The sequence below is a fragment of the Crotalus tigris genome, unplaced genomic scaffold, assembly GCF_016545835.1.
Source record: "Crotalus tigris isolate CLP2741 ecotype Arizona unplaced genomic scaffold, ASM1654583v1 scf7180000019944.6993514239:2294586, whole genome shotgun sequence".
Classification (NCBI taxonomy): Eukaryota; Metazoa; Chordata; class Lepidosauria; order Squamata; family Viperidae; genus Crotalus; species Crotalus tigris.
Window position 1 is genome coordinate 1,463,515 of NW_024097783.1, and position 23,152 is coordinate 1,486,666.

General features: G+C 40.1%; 1 protein-coding gene across 26 annotated transcripts in view; it reads right to left on the reverse strand.

The window, feature by feature from the left end:
* Nucleotides 1-23,152, reverse strand: part of BBX (BBX high mobility group box domain containing) — a 119,494-nt gene that overhangs the window by 61,375 nt on the left and 34,967 nt on the right. The gene's annotated exons all lie outside the window — the stretch shown is intronic.

A 23,152-nucleotide genomic window follows, 5' to 3' on the forward strand; every position in this document is an offset into this window, starting at 1 on the left:
AAAAAATGGTAAATTATAGTATATGTATCTTATAACAGTGTTTATAAAATGATATAGGTAATCACAGCTCTCTGATAGGAAACATTAACAGATAAGAAGTAAGAAATTACACATTGAATTAATATTTAACTATATTTTTTAAATTTTGCTTTTGCTAATAGAAAGTAGAATACAAAAAATTGTACAACAATACAAAAATCACAGCCCTGTTCACATCTACAGATCCAGAATTAGCCAAAGAATCCATGACTGCATTGCTTCACAGTACACTTGACTTAATTGAATACAATATCAAAACATCCAGGATTATGGATCTCACAAACCTCTACTTAATTACATACTTGCAATTTGATGGCCAAATTTACCAGCAAATTAAAGGGAAACCTATTGGATCACCACTTGCAGGACTTATAGCGGAGGTTGTCATGCAAAATCTAGAAACCATAGCACTTCCACAAATACAACCAAAAATATGGATCAGATATGTAGACGACACCTTCACCATAATAAAAAAGGACCAATTAGACAATACCCACAGAACTGTCAACAACATTTTTAAAGGAATCCAGTTTACTAGAGAAGAAGAAAACAGGACTTCCGGTTTTGCGCGGTAACGACCTGTCACGGGCTTGTGAATTCTGCACACCCCCGTGGCTAATTTCGCCCTCCCTAGGGACCCTAGATGGGTCTAAGTCACCCCGCAGAGGCAATGAAAAAAGAAAGGTGCTCCAGCAATTCTGGAATGGCGGTGGCTGTTCCGTTCGACTTGGGAAAAGCCTTCTAACCCAACAGGAGAAAGGGTGACCGTATTGCATCAACCAGCCCAGGCTACTAGCAACCAAAGTCCAAAAGCACTAACCAGCACAACTGTGAACAGCGTGCTTGAAACTGGGTGAGAAATTCGATCTTCTCTTTTCTATTTTACATTTAAAAGATCCCCAAGAAGCAAAATACCTTCAAAGGGGAAGGAGGAGGATTTCCCCCCCCACCCTTATACTAACAGAAGCGGCAAATTAATCTTTTTTTGGAGGATCAAAATATATGGAATTAAAATAAATATAAAACCTGAAATTTAAAATTTAAATCTGGATAAATATAAAATTGTTTGAATGCTTAAGACTCTGATTCTAAAGATAATTGTTCATTTTGGAAATTGAAAAACAAATAACTACTGATACCTAGTGGCAGATGGAGACTATGACATCTATGACTTTAATATAAGACTTGGCAAAACCTGGGAAAAGCTAATCTGTGTTTGTGACTTTCAAAGTTTTAACAACAAAGAACAGCTGTGACAAAAAAAGAAAGACAATAATCTGGGCTGTAGACAAAGAAAAAATTATAAATTTCAGAAAAAAAATCTTTTTTGAACTATTTGGATTACAAATATCTATTTAATTGGGATTCTAAAGCTATTTGCAGAGAAAATAAAGGAAGAGAAAAACTCAAAATTCTTGGCCATCATGGATCAGAGACATGTAGAAAGAATATATCAAGAAAACATAAATACATCACAGGAGGAGATATATAGTATACTGCAACTAATTCAAACAATATAAAAAAGTTGAAATGACTTAGATAAAGGAAATGTTTTAGATACTTAAATGTGATTGAATTTAAGAAAATTATAATGAATAAAAATGTTTTAAATAAGAGTTAAAGGACTAGATGACTAGATGTATTAAATGGAATGTTTAAAGATTAAAAATATTTTTAATTATGGTTAAAAAGAACAAGAAATTTGGGAAATAAATATATATTAGCTTAGGAGGGATATATATTTTAAGTAGCATGTTATTTTTATGTTTATTTACTCTTGCTCTCCTTTCTTTTTTTCTCATTGTTTTTTCTATTCCTTAAGAAATGTAAAAGTGTGAGATGATTCATATGGAAAAATAGAGTTAATTTTTTAAATGTAATTAATTTTTGAGAAAATCTTAACCAGTAAGAATACCTAGAATTTGGTGGGAGAAACAAACTAAAATAAGGACTGTAACAGGATCTATGATAAGGCAACCAGAATGATTGGATAGAAAAGAAATATTATATTGATGTGATTATTATTTTTAGGAATGTTGGGAAAAAGTATATATTTAACTAGCTGTACCCAGCCACGCATTGCTGTGGCTCAGTGTGGTTAAATGGAAAAGAAAGAAAAGAGAAAGCACACATTTGTAATATGTTTAATTTCACAATGCTTGTGGGTATACAATATTTTTTGTTGTTCCATTGTGCGTGCAGATATAGAGATTACGTCCAACAGATGGCGCTGTTTTTCAAAAAAAGCATGTTTTTACCTGTCACAGGTGTGACATCTATATAATATAGGTATATAAAAACACGTGCATATTCGAATGTAACATTGTGTCAAAATTTCAAAGCAATCGGTGAAGAACTTTCGGAGATTTAAGATTTTGAACAAACGAACATTTACATTTTTATTTATATAGATAGATATAATAATAAGAATTGTATTAATTCAATGTTTGCAAAAGAGGATATTTTGGGAAAAGAAGAAATCAACTAATACCATTATGTGGATTATGGATTATAGAAATCAATTGTTAGTGATTGTTTTACAAATGTAACCCAGACAACACACTGTTCACCAATTATTTAAGTGATTTATGTTTTAAAAAAATCAATAAATATATTACAAAAAGAAGAAGAAGAAGAAGAAAACAACAACTCGCTACCCTTCCTGAAACTCCTGATCAGCAGAGACCATAATGGCAAACTAGAAATGCAGTCTACAGAAAAACTACCCATACTAACCAGGTGCTCCACTAGCAAAGCAACAATCTCCCACAAGAGAAGCTGTGTAAAAACTTTATTTAAATGGGTCCAACACACTGCAGCAATTGAGAACAGCAGAAAAAGGAAATGGACCATCTATTCAACACATTCCAACAAAATGGATACCATGCAACTTCATTAAAAAGTCCTTGACGACTCAACCTAATACAGCACTACCAACACAAACCCTAAAAAGAATTATACTTCCATACATCAAGAATATCTCAGAAACTGCAAATAGACTGCTACAACCACATGGAATCAGCATAGCACACAAGCCAACTGAAGCCCTTCAAAATATCCTAAGAAATCAGAACACCCAGCAATCCCAGAAGAAAAAACAGGAATCATCTACAACAGTGGTAGTCAACCTGGTCCCTACCGCCCACTAGTGGGCGTTCCAGCTTTTTTGGTGGGCGGTAGGGGTTCAATCGAGCCGTTTAAATTTTTGGATCCATTGAGCCCTCCGATTGGCTCACAGAGCTTTCCAGCAGGCGTGGGGTGTTAGCCTCAGCTGTGTGACCCCCCACGGAGCTCTTGGAGGCCAGAGAGCCTCGCTGAAGTGCGCCATCATCGCGAGGCTCCCGTCAACTTTCTCGACAATCCGGATCGCAGCAGAGGCTGCGCAACGAGATAAAACTGCAAGTGCCTCATTTTCCGCTTCGGGGGGTGGAAATTAAAGGCACAACGAACAACAAGCTTCCTCTTAGAGCCCCTCATGGCTGGGAAGGCCCAGCCGAAATACAAGCGGCTGCTAATTTTGGTGCGGCCGCCATTTTGAGAGCCGCACAGAGCCCTCAGTCATAGAGATTTCAGACATCTCTGACAAAAACCAGGCTCTCTCTTCATCCTGCTGTGACAGGCACGGATTGGGGGCAAACCAGACTCCACTGGGCATTCCCTCAATACCAAGGTAGAGGCCATAAAGGCTTTCTCTTCATTCCTGCTTGCCCAGGACTTAAATTGGACATGGAAAAACGATTTGAAGATATTTTGAAATTGAAGGTGTATGACTGGATGAAAAATCCTTTTACCATAAATATTGAAGAGGCTGATATAACTTGCCAAGAAGAACTGTTAGAAATTAGATATGATGAAGAAAGTAAACATAAATTTGAAAGTGGTGGATATGAAAACCTATGGCAAAGTAAAAAAAATGCCTGCCTTATATCCAAATATGTGGAAAATGATATTCAGTTTATTGATACCTTTCCCTACCTCATATCTTGTGGAATCAGGCTTTAGTGCTGTTAATCATATTATGACCAAAGAAAGAAACTGCCTGAATATTTCCGAAAGAGGAGACCTTCGTTTGTTCCTTACAAAAATTGAGCCAGATATCCAGTATTTAGTTTCGCAGCATCAGCCTCAGGGATCTTATTAATAATTTAATTAATTAAATGTAATTTCATCAGACTTCCTGTTTCTACAGTGGGGCAAAAAAGTATTTAGTCAGCTACCAATTGTGCAAGTTCTCCCACTTAAAAAGATGAGAGAGGCCTGTAATTGTCATCATAGGTAGACCTCAACTATGAGAGACAAAACGAGAAAACAAATCCAGACAATCACATTGTCTGATTTGGAAAGAATTTATTTGCAAATTATGGTGGGAAATAAGTATGTGGTCACCTGCAAACAAGCAAGATTTCTGGCTCTCACAGACCTGTAACTTCTTCTTTAAGAGGCTCCTCTGTCCTCCACTCATTACCTGTATTAATGGCACCTGTTTGAACTGGTTATCAGTATAAAAGACACCTGTCCACAACCTCAGTCACACTCCAAACTCCACTATGGTGAAGACCAAAGAGCTGTCAAAGGATACCAGAAACAAAATTGTAGACCTGCACCAGGCTGGGAAGACCGAATCTGCAATAGGCAAGCAGCTTGGTGTGAAGAAATCAACTGTGGGAGCAATAATTAGAAAATGGAAGACATACAAGACCACTGATAATCTCCCTCGATCTGAGGCTCCATGCAAGATCTCACCCCGTGGGGTCAACATGATCACAAGAACGGTGAGCAAAAATCCCAGAACCACACAGGGGGACCTAGTGAATGACCTGCAGAGAGCTGGGACCAACGTAACAAAGGCAACCATCGGTAACACACTACGCTGCCAGGGACTCAGATCCTGCAGTGCCAGAAGTGTCCCCCTGCTTAAGCCAGTACATGTCCGGGCCCGTCTGAAGTTTGCTAGAGAGCATTTGGATGATCCAGAAGAGGACTGGGAGAATGTCATATGGTCAGATGAAACCAAAGTAGAACTGTTTGGTAGAAACACAACTCGTCGTGTTTGGTAAGTAATTATTATTATATGCTTTAACTTGCTATAACTCTGCTTTATAAATTTTATAAAGTAAAGTTATTTCCCTACTTTATAAATCACCATTACTGTGGAACTGGTGGGCGGTTAGAAAATTTTACTACTAACAGAGATACAAAAGTGGGCGGTAGGTATAAAAAGGTTGACTACCCCTGATCTACAACATATAATGTAAGAACTGCAACAACCACTATGTAGGACAAACAGGCAGAAGATTGACAGAATGCATCCATGAACACCAACTGGCAGTCAAAAGGCATGTCAAAAATTCTTTAATTTCACAATGTATAGACAGATTTAACCATAGTTTCAATTGGGAAAATGTGACATTCCTAAACCAGGCCAAATCCAAAAATGCCAGGGAATTTCTAGAAGCTTGGCACTCTGACAAATCAGCCATCAATAGACACATAGAGATTAACAACATCTATAGACTACAGTATGCAAAAGAGACAACCAACCAGCCCCAAAGAGAAAAAGATTCCAGCACCTCTCCACCAGTTATCAGCACTCAGATCAGCATAGCTTAGCTCCAAGGTCAATTTCAGACCAACAATCAAGTAAGCAATACCCCAGACAAGAAACTGCCAAAGAGCCATTAGTAAACAGGCCAACCAAAGAATCTCTAAGACCTCCCCCACCCACACAGACAGACAAGACACCAAAATATAAACTGACAGCAAAGAGCGCTCCTTACTAGCACTGATGATGTTACCTAGTTTGGGTAATGCAAAGTCTGCAAGAAAACAAACAAGCTCAGAGAGCACCAAGGACCCTTTATACAAAAATGTATTTGCTTGTTTATTGAAGCCTGATATGTTGGGACAACTTATTTCAGAATTCCTGGTGAGCATGGCTGATTGATCTGCTGTTGGCTAATAGTTCTGAGAAACTCAATCTACCTGATTGGTACCAATTTCCAAAAGGTTATGCTAAAATTATAAATATATATATTTGGTTTGATTTAGCAATTTATATAATCTGCCTCATGTAGACTATAGCAATTTTATACTGATGAAGTTATCACCATGAGTCTTTTATCTATTGCTCTCTGAAGAAATCTATTTAGCTAAACATACAGGAATCCTCACTACTTTGCACATTGTGATCTAGAATATTTCAAGTTCAAGGTTCTAGAACATTGCCTTACTTGTTTGTAGGGGAAAGTAATGCTTTCTGTTTAAATGCACATCAAAACTTTGATAGTTTCCCCCCCTTATAACTACTACATTTCACAATTCACCTTTGGTATAGTAATTAAAGTAGAAGGCTAGAAACCAGGAGACCTGGAGTTCTAGTCCAGCCTTAAGCACAAAGCCAAATGGATGACTGTGGGCTAGTAATTCTCTCTCAGCCCTAGAAAGCAGGCAATGGCAAACCACTTCTGAACTTCCTTGCCAAGGAAATTGCATGGACATGTCTACGCAGTCTCTAAGAGTTGCATTCAGTTGAAGTGAAGAAAATCAAATATCATACACATGCATAACTTGTATCTACTAATTTTCAAAACAGATTTCTGTTAGTAATTATGATGTAAAACAGACATTACTCAGTAAGTTTAAACCTTTTTGCAGACATCAATATCAATAACAATTTACATAAATGTTTTTATAGCAAGGGGGGAAAATTAAACATAAATTGTTGCAAGATGTCAAAGAGAGAGATATGGTTAGGATTATATTATTTAAAATTGTATTTTGCTGCTGTTTGGTATAGATAAAAGACTGGATCACTTTGAAAAATAGGAGGTTACTGGATGGTAAAGGATATGGTTTGAGATTTGGATGGCATGACAAATCTAAGGTTAATAGAGATTTTCATGCCATACTGAAGGTTGGAATAGATATAAACTGAGATTGACTTCCAAAATTATTCTATAATTGTCATCCCAATAAAATGGTATCTACACAAACCTGGTTGACTTAAGCAGATTTATTAATTTTTTCAAGGAGACTTTAAATCAGGGAACAACTGAAAAGGAGGATTTTAATTGTCAATGGTTTGTTTATGTTCAACTGTTAGAATGATGTAACTGAGATAAGAACTTTGGTTTTACGAATAAGAAAACTAAATGTGAACTGGATTTGTATACTAATGATAACATCATGTTGCCAAGATGTATAAACATTTATTGAATATATAAGATCAGTAAGTTAAAGATTTTATGACTAAATGGGTAAATTTTTTGCATAAAATATAATGCTAAATCAGTGGGAGATTATATGGAAGGAATTGAAATTCACATTGAGTTATAATTTAAAGAGAATTTTTATAAGATAATTATGTTGATATTTAACACCTGATAGATTATCAAAGAAGTATAATTGTAATGTTAAACATATGTTGGAAATGTAACCTCTCTGAAGGCACTTTTTATCACCTTTGTCGGCTAATAGTTATTGGGATCAGATTTGGTGGCTAATGGTTATTGGGATCAGATATGTACGAGAATTCTTGGAGTAAATGTATTACTGAACTGGAGGTTTTTCTTTTAGGTTTGATGGGTAAGCATATGGGAAAAAAATATGGGACTTTGTTTTTAGATAAGATAATATAACAACCATGCCAGGGTTGAGTCAATCAACTCTTCCCCATCTAGAATCCTTAGTTTCCAGACATTCAGATATTATTATTAATAATTTTTTATAAATAAATCTACTCACAAAGCTAACACCTCATTGAAATCTAAACCTTTCTGTAGTTTCAGCGAATGAATTAATCTCTTAATACTGTTATCAGTGACTTGCATGGGTATCATTCTCTACCTCCTGCTAGCTTTCATTTTAATTAAGAATTATACCAGTCATTAGAGCAGCATCATTCCATGCTGGAATGGATACATGACTTCCAGTCACTTGGACATCTTCAACTACTGGAATCATTTGCAGGTGTCTAACCTTTAGTCAGTTTTAGATGAGGAAATTTAGTATCACTACCTATTTAGTTTTATATTAATTAACATTACAATCAAATATGTTGAATTACATGATGAATTTCAACAAAAGAATAGAGTCACCTTACATATGGGAGATGTTGAAATAAGTGACGAAAGTAAGAATTAACACTATTTAAAACTCAATATGGTATACAATGTAGTTGAAAGAAGTACTTTACAAGCTGTGAATAGAACAATGTCTCTATCGCATTAAAATAGTAATGTTCTTTGGGACAGCAGATAGTCCTTGTCTGAGATAGTATAGGTTCTCCTGCTTGAGTGGAGGGCTGGACTAGAAGACCTCCAAGGTCCCTCCCAGTTCTATTCTATTCTATTCTATTCTATTCTATTCTATTCTATTCTATTCTATGCTAGTATGCTATGCTATGCTATTTCTATTCCATTCCATTCCACTTAAACATGGCTGCTTTGAAGGTTATTCCTATTTTGTAAAGACAATATTTCTGGAGGGATTATCAATGAAACAATTATGCAAGCACAAATACAAATACACAGCCAGCAACAGTCTCTAAAGCAGCTTTACCACCCTTCTAAATTTGATGACAACTTTAATGCTTCAAGATGGAGTGCATAGTTCATATGAACAAAAACTGTGAAGTGCTTCTTTTTAATGCTTTGCAAATCCTTACTAATTAATTCCCTGTTGGATTGCCACATTGTTTTTTTCTTTCTCAATTAGTAATAATGTTAACAAATATTTGGATGGATTACCAATAAATGTAATAATGAATATCTGAAAGCACCACATTTTCCAATTTAAAATGATTGAATTACAAAGACCTTCTAAAAAGAATTATTAGGTGCCATCGAGTAAGTGTTGACTTTTAGCGACTACCTAGATTTTCTCCATGATGATCTGTCCCTAACTTGGACTTTCAATGTTGCCTCCACTGATTCTGTAACAAGGAGAATTTAGCTTGCTATTAAAGGTTTCTCTTACATTACTAAATAGCTCCTAAGCAGCAAAGAGCAAAAATATATTACAATTCAACAAGAAATCTTACTTTAAAATGTACAAATAAAAAACCCTTTTTCAAGAGCAGTCACACAATTTTCTATTACTTTCAGATTTCCAGTCTACTAGTTGAATTTCTGAATATCTTTGTATGTGTATTTAAAATGTTACCTAATCTAGACTGAAGGTTTTATAAAACACATTCTAGGATTATTCTTTAAAGAAGGGGCGTTGTCTTACCTGAACGCCTTTTCTCAGCATGAGGAATGTAGACTCCAAGGATGGGTTGATTTAGTCTTCTAGCCCAATCAGACCAAACAATCAAAGTTGCCACGCCTCTGCAGGGTCTGACCATGCCCCAGTTTCGAAAGGGCGAAGCGAATGATTGTGTGACATGATGGCTCCGAACTGCTGACACTAACCTAGCTGCTAGTAATGATCAGGGAGGGGGTGGAGTCTACATTCCTCATGCTGAGAAAAGGCGTTCAGGTAAGACAACGCCCCTTCTCCAGCATGTAGAGGAATGTAGACTCCAAGGATGGGACATACCAAAGCCCCTATGATCCCACGGGTGGGAAGCAGGTTGGTTAAGTGTCGATGCTGAAATGGACCACTTGTTGTAAAACCCGACGGCCAAAAGCGGCCTCCGCAGAAGCAAACTTGTCGAGTTTGTAGTGGTGAATGAATGGTGAAGGGGACGACCACGTAGCCGCCTTACAGATGTCCTCTATGGACGCCTGAGTCTGCCACGCCGCCGGTGGAAGCGCTACGAGTAGAGTGCGCTGTCAGGCGGCTTGGGACAGGTAAAGAGGAAGCCTGGTAAGATTGAGAGATACAGGCCTTGATCCACCTGGCTATAGTAGAGGAGGAAACCTTCTGTCCCTTGGAAGTTGAGTGGAAAGAGACAAACAATGCCTCCGATTTGCGAAAGGAAGCTGTCCTCTTAATGTAATGACGTAATGCCCTACGTACATCTAGGTAATGCCACTGCTTTTCTAGTGTGTGAGAAGGATTGGGACAAAAGTTTGGTAGTACAATGTCCTGAGCCTGGTGAAACAGGGTATTCACCTTGGGAATGAATGAGGGATCTAACCTCAGCACCACTCTGTCCTGATAGAAGGTACACAGGTCTTCCCTAACTGAAAGAGCAGCCAGCTCTGACACGCGTCTCGCCAACGTGATGGCTACTAGGAAAGCCACCTTGTGGGACAAAATGTGAAGAGGACAAGACCTTATAGGTTCAAAGGGAGACCTAGTGAGTGCCTGCAGAACACGAGGTAGTTCCCAAGATGGATACCTGTGTACTACCGGAGGTCTGGTGTTGGAGACTCCTTTCATAAAGGATCGGACCCTGGGATGATGGGACAATGATGTGGCGTTGGCACAGGTGAACACCGTGGAAAGAGCGGCCACCTGTCTACGCAAAGTGTTGGGTGCTAAGCCTTTATCCACTCCATCCATGAGGTATTCAAGAATCACTGGAATAGTGACAGAAGAGATAGACAAACCCTTACAGGTACACTAGTCACAGAAGTTCTTCCAAGTGGCATCATAGATTCGGTTCGTCGCCGGCCGTCTGGAAGCTTGGATCATAGCTATCACCCTTGAAGAGTAAGATCCGCACATCAGGAACTGGCGCTCAGATGCCAGACGGCTAGTTGTAGCCACTGTGGGTCCGGATGGCATATGGCCCCCTGTGTTAGAATTATCCTCTCTGGAGGGATTTGCCAAGGGGGGGCTACGGCGAAGTTCATGAGATCCGCGAACCATGAACGCCTCAGCCAATACGGGGCCACAAGGATTAGCTCCACCTGTTCCTGTAACAGCTTCCTGATGACGGCCGGGATCAAGGGAAGGAGTGGAAATGCATATAGAAGGCCCGCCGGCCAAGGTACCGAGATAGAAACTGGGGAAGCTGGGTGTTCTTTGGGGATGCAAACAGGTCGACTTTGGGCCGACCGAAACAGTAAGTTATCTCCCGAAAGAGATGGGGATGTAGATGCCACTCTGAATGATCTATCGTAGATCGACTCAGAAAATCTGCCTGGTCGTTTTCCACCCCTGATATGTGTTCCGCCTTTAGGGACAACAGATTCTGTTCCGCCCGTGACCCCAGACACTGGGCCTCGGACATTAGAATCCGCGATCGAGTGCTGCCCTACCTGTTACATGGGCCTTTGCCGCCACGTTGTCTGTCAGAACCAGCACGTGGCGGCCTGCCAACTTCTTGTGGAAATGGCGAAGTGCTAGGTGTATGGCTCTGAGCTCTAACCTATTGATATTTTTCTTGAGATCCCGTTGAGACCACCCTCCCTGGGCGAATTGGGATTGCAGATGTGCCCCCCATCCAAACAGACTGGCGTCTGTGGTCAAGGTTACCCGAGTCGGTTCTCTGAACAGGGATCCTTTGGACAGTGCTGGGGACAACCACCAGATGAGGCACGTGAGTGTCTGTGGTGGGACTCGCACCCTCTGTGGAAAACATGCTACACCCCGTTTCTGGTAAGGGAGTAGAAACCACTGTAGTTGTCTCGTATGAAACCTGGCCCAAGGCACTATGGCAATACATGAGATCAATTTCCCTAACAGCTGTGACAGTAGGAGCAGGGTTACACGTTTCTCCTTGCGCACCCTGGTGACCATCGTACATATGCTGAGCTGATGCTCCTGAGACAGGAAAACTCGGCACTGGCTGGTGTCTATTATTGCGCCTAGGTGGAGCAAACGGTTTGTTGGGATCAGATGGCTCTTTGGGAAGTTGATCATAAATCCATGATCCTGGAGTGTCTTGATCGTCAGTGCCACGTTTGAACGGGCGTTCAGTGCCGAGGATGACTGGATTAGGATATCGTCCAAGTAGCACTGAACGCGGACTGGTACCAACCTGAGCTGTGCGGCGAGAACCGCCAGGATTTTGGTGAAAATCCTTGGAGCTGATAGGCCGAATGGCAGGGCCCTGATAGTGATGGTTGGAATGCCTGAATCTGAGGAAACGCCTGTGATTTGGATGTATGGGAACGTGCAGGTAAGCTTCTGTCAGATCTATGGATGTAAGAAAATCCCCCGGCCGAATACTGCCCAGAATAGAATGAAGAGTTTGCATCTTGAATTTTTGGTAAATTAGGTAGTGATTTAGAGCCTTGAGGTCTAGGATCGCCCTCCATCCTCCTGAGGGTTTTGGTACCACGAACAGGATGGAGTAGAAACCCAGTCCCCATTGATCTGGGGGTACCCACTCTATTGCCTCTATGCTTAACCGATGACAAATGGCCTCCTCCATGAGACCTTGTTTCACGGGATTTCTGGATAGGGGGCAGGAGATGAAGCGCCGAGGGGGGAGTGTGAGGAACTCCAGAGACAGTCCGTCTCTGATAGTGGTTAGAACCCAATTGTCCGTGGTGGTACTTTCCCATTTGTGGAAATATAGTGCCAGTCTTCCGCCAATGGGAGGAATCCGCCTCAAGTCACTTTGACTTTCTGAAAGGACGAGCTCCTCTGCCGTGAAAGGGCCGCTTAGCCTGGAATTGTGGCTTTGGCTTGTCTCTGTAGCCGGACCGGTCCGATGAGCGGTCCGGCCCTGCTTGAAAGGGCCGATACCCGCTCCATGTAGTTCAGTCTGAGCCAGACTTGAACGACGGACGCCGGTTGTATGGAGAAAAACGTCTGCCTGTTTTTTTGACAACATGAGCTAGTACTTTCAACTTTTCTTTGTTTTCAGTCAGGTAAGGAGTGAGAGCCTCTCCAAAAAGGCGACCCTTTTGATATGGTACCGTAGCTACTCTCCATTTGTGCCTGGCATCGGCCTTCCAATTTTTTAGCCAGAACAACCGGCGTGCGGCCACATTGGAAGCTATGGCCCGAGCTGAATATTTGGCTGACTGCAGAGACACATCCGCCATGTATTCCAGTGCGGCCCTTAGTTTAGTGACATCCTGGTGAACCCTTACCTCGTCTGGGGATAATCTGGCCTGTAATTCCCTGAGCCAGATTAACGCAATTCTAGTGAAAAAGGAGTTAGATGTTGAGGCTCTTATAGCCCAAGCCGATGCCTGATGGGTCCTTTTGAAGGAAATCTCAGACTTCCTGTCCTCAGCCTTAAGAGCCTCCGACATATCTCCTGGGATTTTGGTGTCTGACAGTATGTGGGCGAGAGCCTCGTCTACACTCGGAACTTCGAGGACATCTTTGAGGGAAGGGACCGTATCTAAGAGCTTACGATCTAATCCCCCAAGAGCAGAGAAACTTCCAGGAGATCCCCACTGATCCTGAATGGATTTGAGAAACATAGGGGGACAAGGTATCTGTAGGTTCTTCTTGACCGGTTCCAGAAACAGTGGGTCAGAACTCTGTCCAGAGTCCTGATCGGTCGTCTGTGGCTTCACGGGTTCAATTTTTCCGGTGACATAGGCCTTTTGTAAAAGAGGATAGAAGGAATTTGGATTAAACACCCCTACCGTAGGAGTGGCCTCCGCCTGAATGTCTTCCCCGTCTGACCACATGCCTTCTTCCAGAATCTGAGCGGAAAAATCCGATATCTCGCTCCCTTCAGATTGAGGTGGAGAACCGTGATCTGAGATCATATACTCCCTGGGATGCCTAGTTTCCGTGGGCGTAGGGGGGGTTGACGGTCCTTGGACCGGAATGGCCCTCCCTGAAGCCGCCATTGCCTGAACCACTGCCTGTGAGATCATGGCTTGGAGCTGGACAGTAAATGAAGGATATTCAGGGCCCCGAAGACCCGCCGCCATCGGCGTGAAAGATGCTGAAGTAGTAACCTCCCCCTGAGACCCACAAGACACTGAGGAAGGTCCTGGCTCAGCAGCTGGAATTGAATCTTGGACCTGTAATCTCAATTCTCGGTCAAAGAGGGACAGATGGTCCCGTTCATATCCCAGCAAGGAACCCTGGTCCAGGGTCTGCTCGGGAGACCAAGCCTGTGTAAAAGGGGAAGGTCGATGCTCCCCTGATGTGGATGCAAGAGGAGGTGAGGGGATAAGCTGCGTCTCTCCTGTCTGCCGCTGGACTTTGGAGAATTGTCGCTCCAGCACCCTATGTCTGCTATCTGCTTTCTTGTCATCGGCCTTAGAGGTCCATTTGACCTTGGCCTTTGCAGGTGTATCCAGACTGGATGGCTTGCGTTTTATATTTCCACTGGAGGTGGAAGCTTGTGAAACGGTGTTATCCGCCATATTGAAATAAACAATAGGAAATAAACAACAGGTTTTCACCAGGAGATCCCTGGATCAGTCCTGTTCTGCAGGAGAAGAAAGGACAGGTTTTCACCAGAAGATCCCTGGATCGGCCCTTGGTCTGCAGGAGAAAGGAAGGCCACGGCCCACCTGGGTGGTACAGGCCTGCACGAGGGTCTGTGAGGTCCGGCCCGCCGTTAAGCATGGAGTCACTACGCGATATAAGCCGCGCTACGCTCAGGGGCTGTCCTCCCCGTTCAATTTTTCAGGCCCACTGTAACAGAGACAATTTGGCCGAAAAGGTATCAAATATCAATTAAAGATAAGTCTATATATGAATATAGATATATATCTTGTTTATTTTAATTCTGTTTTATTTTAATTGATTTTTATTTATTTTTTATTTTATTTTATTTTATTTTTTTATTTTTTGACCCTCGTGTCTCACTTAGTGACGGCTAGGACAGTAAGTGCCGACCACTATGCAGACAGCGGAAAACAGGCAAGGCAGGCAGCCGTCCAATCTGTTGGCACTGGATATTTAAAAGGTACTGGTAAGTCACACAGTCTGGAATATTACCAGATAAAATGGAGTGAGAGACTCAAGGTATTTTCCCTATGTCCACTAGGTAACCTGAGATGGTGCCTGTTAAGCAGCTGAAGCACGAGGTAATGAAGATCTAAAGGAATGTAATTAGAACTCCTATTCCCCCCCCACTTAGGGAGAATCACCAAATAAGTTACTTTGTGACTGAAAAGGCTGTAATTAGGACAAAGCAGTCAATTTAATGTGTGCGATCGGGCGGAGCCCAAAATGGCGGCCGAGACGATCTAATGAGAGATAAAACAAGCTGAGAGAAAAGATCCTCTCCTCCAAGTAATCTGGTAATAAGCTCTTTTAGTCAAACAGTTCACCTGCTGTTTTTTTTTGGGGGGGGGGGGTAATTTACAGCTGACAATCAACAGTAACAAGGAAGTACTTGAGTAGTGTGAGGATCGAGCCTTCTACAGGCTCAAAATGGTGCCCGCAGGTTGTTTGAATTGGTAATAAACCTAAGAAGGTGATTTCAGTTTTCAGCCGAAAATTAGTAGTTTAAAGCTTCGCATTCACAGCGAAGATCCTGGGAGGGGATGGGGGAGGTGGATTGTAATGAGGAGGCAGCAATCTACGATCAGCTGTCTGCCTCTGAAAAACTCACGGAGAAGGGAATTGATTAAGAAAGAAGAAATGGTGCAGCACTGAGCTCAGAGCTGAACCAATCCCCCCCCCCAAAGAAGGAAAAAAAGGATAGAGAAACCACGAATGGCAATAACTACCTTTCTGAATCTAAATTAGGACCCAAATTCTCATGTCTCTTCAGGGCTGAGACCAAACGAAACTGGGGCATGGTCAGACCCTGCAGAGGCGTGGCAACTTTGATTGTTTGGTCTGATTGGGCTAGAAGACTAAATCAACCCATCCTTGGAGTCTACATTCCTCTAGATGCTGGAGAAAGAGAAGTTTCTTTATGAAAAGGATAACTGACTGAACTAACAACAGTAATAACAATATAGTTGCTGGTGATTATGTGCAATCAAGTTGGTGCTGACTCTCAGTGACCACATAGGATTTCCCAGAATGATCCAGGAGTCCAATATAATCTTCTAAAATACACTCATTGCCACTGTAATTGATTTCATCCACCTTGTTGCTGATTGTCCTTTTGTTTCACTCCACTTTTTCCAGCATTAGATCCTTCTCCAAAGAGCTAAGTCTTTGTATTAGTTCATAGTAGGACAATTTGAAACTGGTCATTTCTGCCTTAAATGAAAATTCTGGGTTGATTTGCTTGATGATTCATTTGTTTGTTTTCTTGGCTGCTCATGGTATTGTCAGGAATTGTAGAGAGCACAATAATTAGTTTTAAGGACAGCAAGAAAATCTGCTATTAAGGCAACGATGAAATAAGCAGGACTTGAGCTTGACAAAGAATATAGCTTGAAAAAGTTTCAGACAAGCACCTTCCTAGTTTGCAGGAGAACAAAATGAAAGAGACTGGAAGCACATTCAGACCTGTAAGATTCTGTCATTACAGCTTTTAAAATAAAAGTAGACTTCTCATTCTGGTCTATCTTTTAGGGTTAGCAGCAATCTTTTCCAACAGCAATACTCAATAATCTCCCTATCCAAAGTCCAACTTTCTTTTTCATACAGTATCATTGTTAGCATTATTTTGATCTTTACAGGTATAGATGCATCCAGGCATCTGGATTTCTTTTTTCCAAGGCCTTCATGATTACTACTACCACTTGACTTTTCAATGGATTTTAATACTATTTATAGTGTTATTTTAAGAGGCACTGATTGCTTCCTGATGGAGCCTTAAGTCTCAGCAGACTTTTCTGGCACTGCACGCAAGGGAACAGTTATACAGCATTTCTTTATATATGAGGAAATTTTAAATTCTGCTAGCCGTGACAACAAAGCACAGAACAGAAAGGCAGATCAACCAATCAGTATGCAGGATACACACCTCTACACAATGCATAGTTGGGATTTGGGAGGTGTTTGCACTGGTCCGTCTGCAGCCCTCTGCAATTTCCACTTACCCATCAACCCCTCTGCAGCATAGGTATGTGGGCAACTTTAAATCAGCCTTTAGTCAATTCTCATTTGGACTACTGCGATGCACTGTAGCTGGGTTGCTCCTGAAGGTCACTCAAAAGCTGCAACTGGTCCACAATACAGCAGTTCATGTACTTAAGAACATGTCTCATTTTAGGACTTGTGACACTATTACTTCAAAAGTGCACTATTATTTGGCTCCCAAGTTCAATTCAAGGAGTTAGCAACTTTTAATGCCCTTTATGAATCAGAACATTGTCTGCTTTCAACTGTTTCTGCCTTCTCAGTTAGATCATGAAGAGTTGGCTCCTTCTGCTCTTAAATCAACATTTGCAAATGTAACCCAACTTCTCTAGAGTCTAGAACAGCATCCCCCTAGAGATTTCACACTATTAGGATCAAGAAATCTATTAAAACCCTAACAGTATTGTTAACATATTGTAGAAATGTAAGAATTAGTTGGTGTCTGTTATGGTCAATTTAAATAAATAAGAAATAAATAATCTGCAATTTTAATTCCTACTTGCTGACTAAGAAGGGCTATTATATAAGCTACTGCTGTAACATACTGTATGCAGAAAATGATCTGGTTAATAAAATGCACTTTTTGGTTATATTTTGTACTTAAAATATACTTATTCTTCTGATCTTGTCAGGTACTCTAGGCATGCAATTCATTTTCTGAGAGTAAGTTCCACTCATCTAGATGAAATTTATTTCTGTGTTGATATGCAGAGAACTGCAATGCCTTATCTTTTTGAGCAGGACAGATTTACTTCTAACTTCTATTCACATTTCATATAACACTACATCACTATTTTCATGTGTGTCCCCTCCCCCCAAAGCTGTGTACGCATAGGAAGTGAATCTGGTAAGAAATGGGAGGAAGATGACAGTAAATTAAAGAGAATGTATTTGCAACTACAGAGGAAAATGGAAATCTGAGAACAGGGAGATATGCTTCTGTGCTAGAACTTATAAGCAAACACAGCTATACATTATGTCTTTAATTATAGACTTAAGTTGGGTGCTGTATGCACAGCATCATGCTTACAGAATATCCATTTATCAATTAAACTGAAAACACTCTAAACATATGCTTTGATTAAACAAAACGCAGACTATTACAAGTAATCTCAGGTAGAATAATAATATAGAACCTGGAATAATTATGTAAGATAGCATTTCTCCAGGCAACAAAACAAGTCATTTTAATCAAAGTTGTCTGCCACAATAGAATTCTCTCTCCAAACAGTGACATATAGTTTGCAGGTATCTCTCTTTTTGTGTAAGTGATGTTATTTTATCCACATGTAGTTTTCAGCAAAAGAGAACAAGAGACCTCTGGTGGCCTAACATAATACTGGTGCCTACAAATATTCTCTTATCTTATAAAAATGGGTAAATATTATACCATGGATATTTTTTTTGCATTTCTATTAATGTATTTGAAGCACAAAAATTCTTTGTGCTTCATACTGAGAAGCATATTCCCTGATATCATATTCATATTCCCTAATTTGGGAAGAGTAAAAATCTATTAAGTAAACGAATACATAGCATAGCTTATCAAAACCTTGATGTGCTGGCAGTTTTTCTATAATCTGCAGACTAACAAAGTGACTCTTTTGAAATATTTCCCCTTTTTGAAAACTAAGGCAATATATATAAATACAAAATGTTCCTCCCAAATAAGTAGTAAATAAAATAAAGGTAGGAAATAAAAATAAAGGAAAAACTAAATATAATTTCCAACACTATTCAGTATCTTTTTACCAACTTTGATGTTACCATGTCCATATCCAAATGTATACATTGTTTTACTCACTCCTTGGGATTTCATCAACTTCACTTATCCAAACCTTTTTCAGTCTGCCCTTTTCTTTCAGTTGATGCACTTTTTCTTTACATATTTGTTTTCCAGTTTTAATCTTGTTCATTTTCTTTATCTGACCAAACCACTTCAACTGACTTCTTTCACACCAGTTATTCACTTTGAATTCAATCAGCATACATTCACCAGCCACTCATTCTTGATCCTACAGTATTTATTTTACTACATATGCTTTTTAATCAACTAATTTCAACTGCAATCATCTTTTTTTAATTCTGACAAAATGAATATTCGTATCAGTCTAATGAAATAGAAAGTAGATTTTCCTATTTTCAAATTCATGTAATGGTACATAAATATCTACTACAGGATTATTTGAATGTCCATCGGTTTTTTGATGCCATAGCTGAGCCATGTGCTGATCAGTAAGGACAGTCTTTCTGTGATTAGGAATGCTGCTCCTGAAATATTCATCTATGAGAACCTATATGTGAAAGTAGGATATAAGAGATAAGCTAGAGAACCTGCTGTTATTTTGGCCACCCGGCTACTCAATAGGATCTTTTCTGGGCTCCTAGTACTTACAATAAAGAACCACTTCTAGGAGACTTCAACCACCACGACTTGGGGATCAGATCTGATAAGTCCCAGAGGTTTATGGCATTCTTGGCATATTTAAGGTAATAACTTGCATAAACATATTATGTGGCTATCATCAGTCCTTTTGTTAGCCTCAAGCATAGCAATAGAAGATGAAGAGGACTTCTATCACCCTTTTGTTGTAGTCAAATCATGCCTGATCCAGATTAAGTCTACAACCCCATCCACTGTACATACTGTAGCCCTTCACTCTGCAAAAGTTAGTTCCACCCACTAACAGTGGATGGGGTTGCAGACTTAAGCACACAGTCCTCTTTGACTCCAGCCAGCAATGTAGCTATACTGAACCTATGAACTTTTTAAAAATGTTCTTGATGCAAAATTCTATAATTCTGATTATAACCTTATGGCAAGCAAGATAATTAGGATAATTTTTGCTTTGTTTTTTTAATCATAAAAGCTTTAAAAGGGAGTAGTGTAAGTTTACCAATAACAAGAGAAATCAGACATTAAAATGGTTGCTAAAGTTATGGAAATAATTATTTCAAACATGGACCATTAGTTTCTGACTAGCTTTCATAAAATACAGAAAAGTGATTTCAGCAATACACAGAAGAATGTGGTGGAGCAAGCAAAAAATGAGCAGAGAAAGAATGAAGCACAGGAAAGACACTTATAGACTATACTTAGCTGCTAAATTGAAGAATACCGCATTACTGACATACCAGTAGCATTGCTAACATAAACAATAATAACCAAGTCATTCCTTCACATGGCAGTGAATACTTAGTGGCCATTAAAGTATACATTATTAGACAACTGGCACATCCGCCAAACTGAATCACTAAAGATGTTATACTGAAACCAGGTATGTAGATTTTCCATTGCATTTGTAAACTAAAGTCCTAGAAGAACAATCATTACAAAATTGAAGATACTAAAAATGCATCATTTTTTGTGGCAGAGAGATTCTTATATGTTTTTGGAATATTGTAGCAAGTGCTAGATAAATTGATAAAAAGAAAAAAAAACTTGAAAATGAAAAGTCCTGTGCCATGGATCCCATCTTCAAATTATTAAAGCAACCACGGATTATGTATTTTTCAGTCTCCTCCAGCTGTTTTATAAGTTGTTTCCAATGAGGGCCTAAAAGCACATATTTACCTAAGTCATGTAGTAAATGGGAATACCATAAAAATGCAGAATAATGCAAAATCAGTCTAGTCCTTATCTTTTAGAATTCTGTGTGAATATGTGCACAATTCTAACTTCCTATCTTAAATTCAGCCCAATAAAGCCTCTTTGCATTGTTTTCTTACTTCGTATACATTATCTTTGGTATTATTAACAAATTATATAGACACAAGCAGTAGTGGGATTCAGCCAGTTCTCATCGGTTCGGTAGAAACGGTAGCTAATTTTTTGTTGACTTCGGTGAACCGGCTGATGCCCTAGTCCTTTTTCACAAGGCCTAGAATGGACCACTGGAAGCGCATGGACACCATTTCCGGGAGTTGATTCTGAGCTCAGAGGCCTGGGGGAGGCCTCCCAGGCCTAGAACGGCCAACGGAAGTGCATTGATACTGCTTCCAGAAGTCTGTTCTGAGCCTTGGAAGCCCAGGGGAGGCCTCCCAGGTCTAGAACGGACTGCCAGGAGGGCGTGGACGCCACTTCTGGTAGTCCATTCTGAGCCTCGGAGGTCTGTGGGAGGCCTCCCAGGCCCAGAATGGCCCACCCGAAGTGCATGGATGCCACTTCCGGAAGTCCGTTCTAAGCCTCACCCAGGCCCAGAACAGATTGCAGAAGTCGTGTCCATGCAGAGAACCAGTTGTTCAGGTATTTGAATCCCACCACTGTACACAAGTAGGTATATAAATCCATAGCCATGTTAAGAGTAATGATCATATAAAGGTTAGTTGCCATGTATATAGATATTAATATTTAAAAAGATTCTTTACTATCCACATAAAACAATGGGAAGACCATTTTTCTGAGTTTTACAACTTTCCTTCAAAAACATTTTTTAAAATAGATATGATTGGATACACAGTTTATGATTGTATAGCTTATTTATTTATGATTGAACTCTAGTCAACTCAATTTTTACCTGAATAAAAATAAGCAGATTTAATCAATCTGTCCACTACATAGTTTGCCTTCCCTTTATGTTCCCAGAGGGTTATCTATAGAGTTGTATTTTAATTAAGAGTGCCTAGTACTAAATAAGTCAGAATATTTTTTTACTGTAGCAAAATGAATATGAGTGAAACAAAATTCTAAAATTTGTATGTAACTGAAGTTATTCTATTAGGCCACAAAGCAACATGGACAAGTAATCTGATGTAGGCAATACTAAATGAAATCAATTTCTGGAAAATGAGCCCATATTGAATACAGCATGCTTCTTTCTGACAAATCTAACTGGTACAAATGAAGAAAATAAATATTCACTACATCATAATTTTGCCCTAAATTTTCTGCAGATAATGGGAATGTAAAGTTTTAATACAACAGCAATCAATGATAAAGCTGGAACTCTAGTATTTCTATCATTTGAGTTCTTTTTAAAAATACATTTACTTTCATTTCAGAATCTGTGCTTTCAGATTTACTATTGTCAGTTATGTGTTTATGATTTACTAATGCCATCCAGAAAAGTACTTATCACTGAGACTACTTAGTGGAAAAACAGATCATTCCTCTGAAAGCCTTTATAACTGCAGGGCAAATTTGAGAAAACCTATGAAATTCTGTGCTGCAGCTGGTTTTATTATGTATACAACCTATGCACTTCATTTAGTAGATATGAATGACTGTCCAAATCACTTACAGAAAATGTGCATCGTTCTAATAATTCTGATCCTGGATTAAATAATATACCTATTTGTAAGTGTCATCAAGGTAGGTCCAATACTGGCAAATGTATGGACAAGTGCTCACAATTTCAATCTGATCATTGGACAAATCCTTATTTCTTCCAAAGATACCCTTATAATAATCTTGCTCCCACCCTACAGTTAGGCTTATAGCTAGAGAAAAAACTTTACTCCATTTTAAAAAGCAGCAAAAATATATAACGAGTCTTTTAACATCTTTTTCAACTAACACATTTTATTAAAAGGCATGAGATTTCATGTGTTGTAGGTAAAAGGTAGCAACTAAGGCAGTTGATCTCACTCAGTAAATATATTACTCTTTAAAGATGGATGGATATATATATTATGTGTGTAAGAATATACATGTACATGCATATAATGCACACATTTCTTAAAAAACCTTATTCTATGTGTTTTAAAAGTTGAAGAGCCAGTTCGCTTTAGTACAGCGGTTCTCAACGTTTGTGTGACGGTGACCCCGTCACACAAACGTTATGCGCATGCGCGGTGCGCATGGGGGTGGGCCCCCCGCGTGCGGCGCGCATGTGCGGTGCCCCCTGCGCGCATGGGGCGGGCCCCCGCCCCCCCAGAGGCGCACCGCCGCCCCACGCGCGGCGCGCATGCGTGGCGCCGCCCCCCGGAGGCGCGCCGCTGCCCCCACGCGCGGCGCGCATGCGCGGCACCGCCCCCCCGGAGGTGCGGCGCGCCCCCGGAGGCGACAAAATGGCGGATCGCCGCGTTTGGCGACCCCACAAAAGAGGTCGATCGACCCCAAATGGGGTCGTGACCCATAGGTTGAGAACCGCTGCTTTAGTAGTTAAGGCACTAGGCTAGAAATCAGGAGACTGTGACTTTTAGGCATGAAAGCCTGCTTGGTGACCTTGGGCCACTCGCTCTCTCAGTCCAATTCATCTCACAGGATTGTTTTGTGGAGAAAATAGGAGGAAGAAAGAGTATTAGATATGCTCACTACTTTGAATTGTTTATAAAAATGATAAAGGCAGAATATTAAATAAAT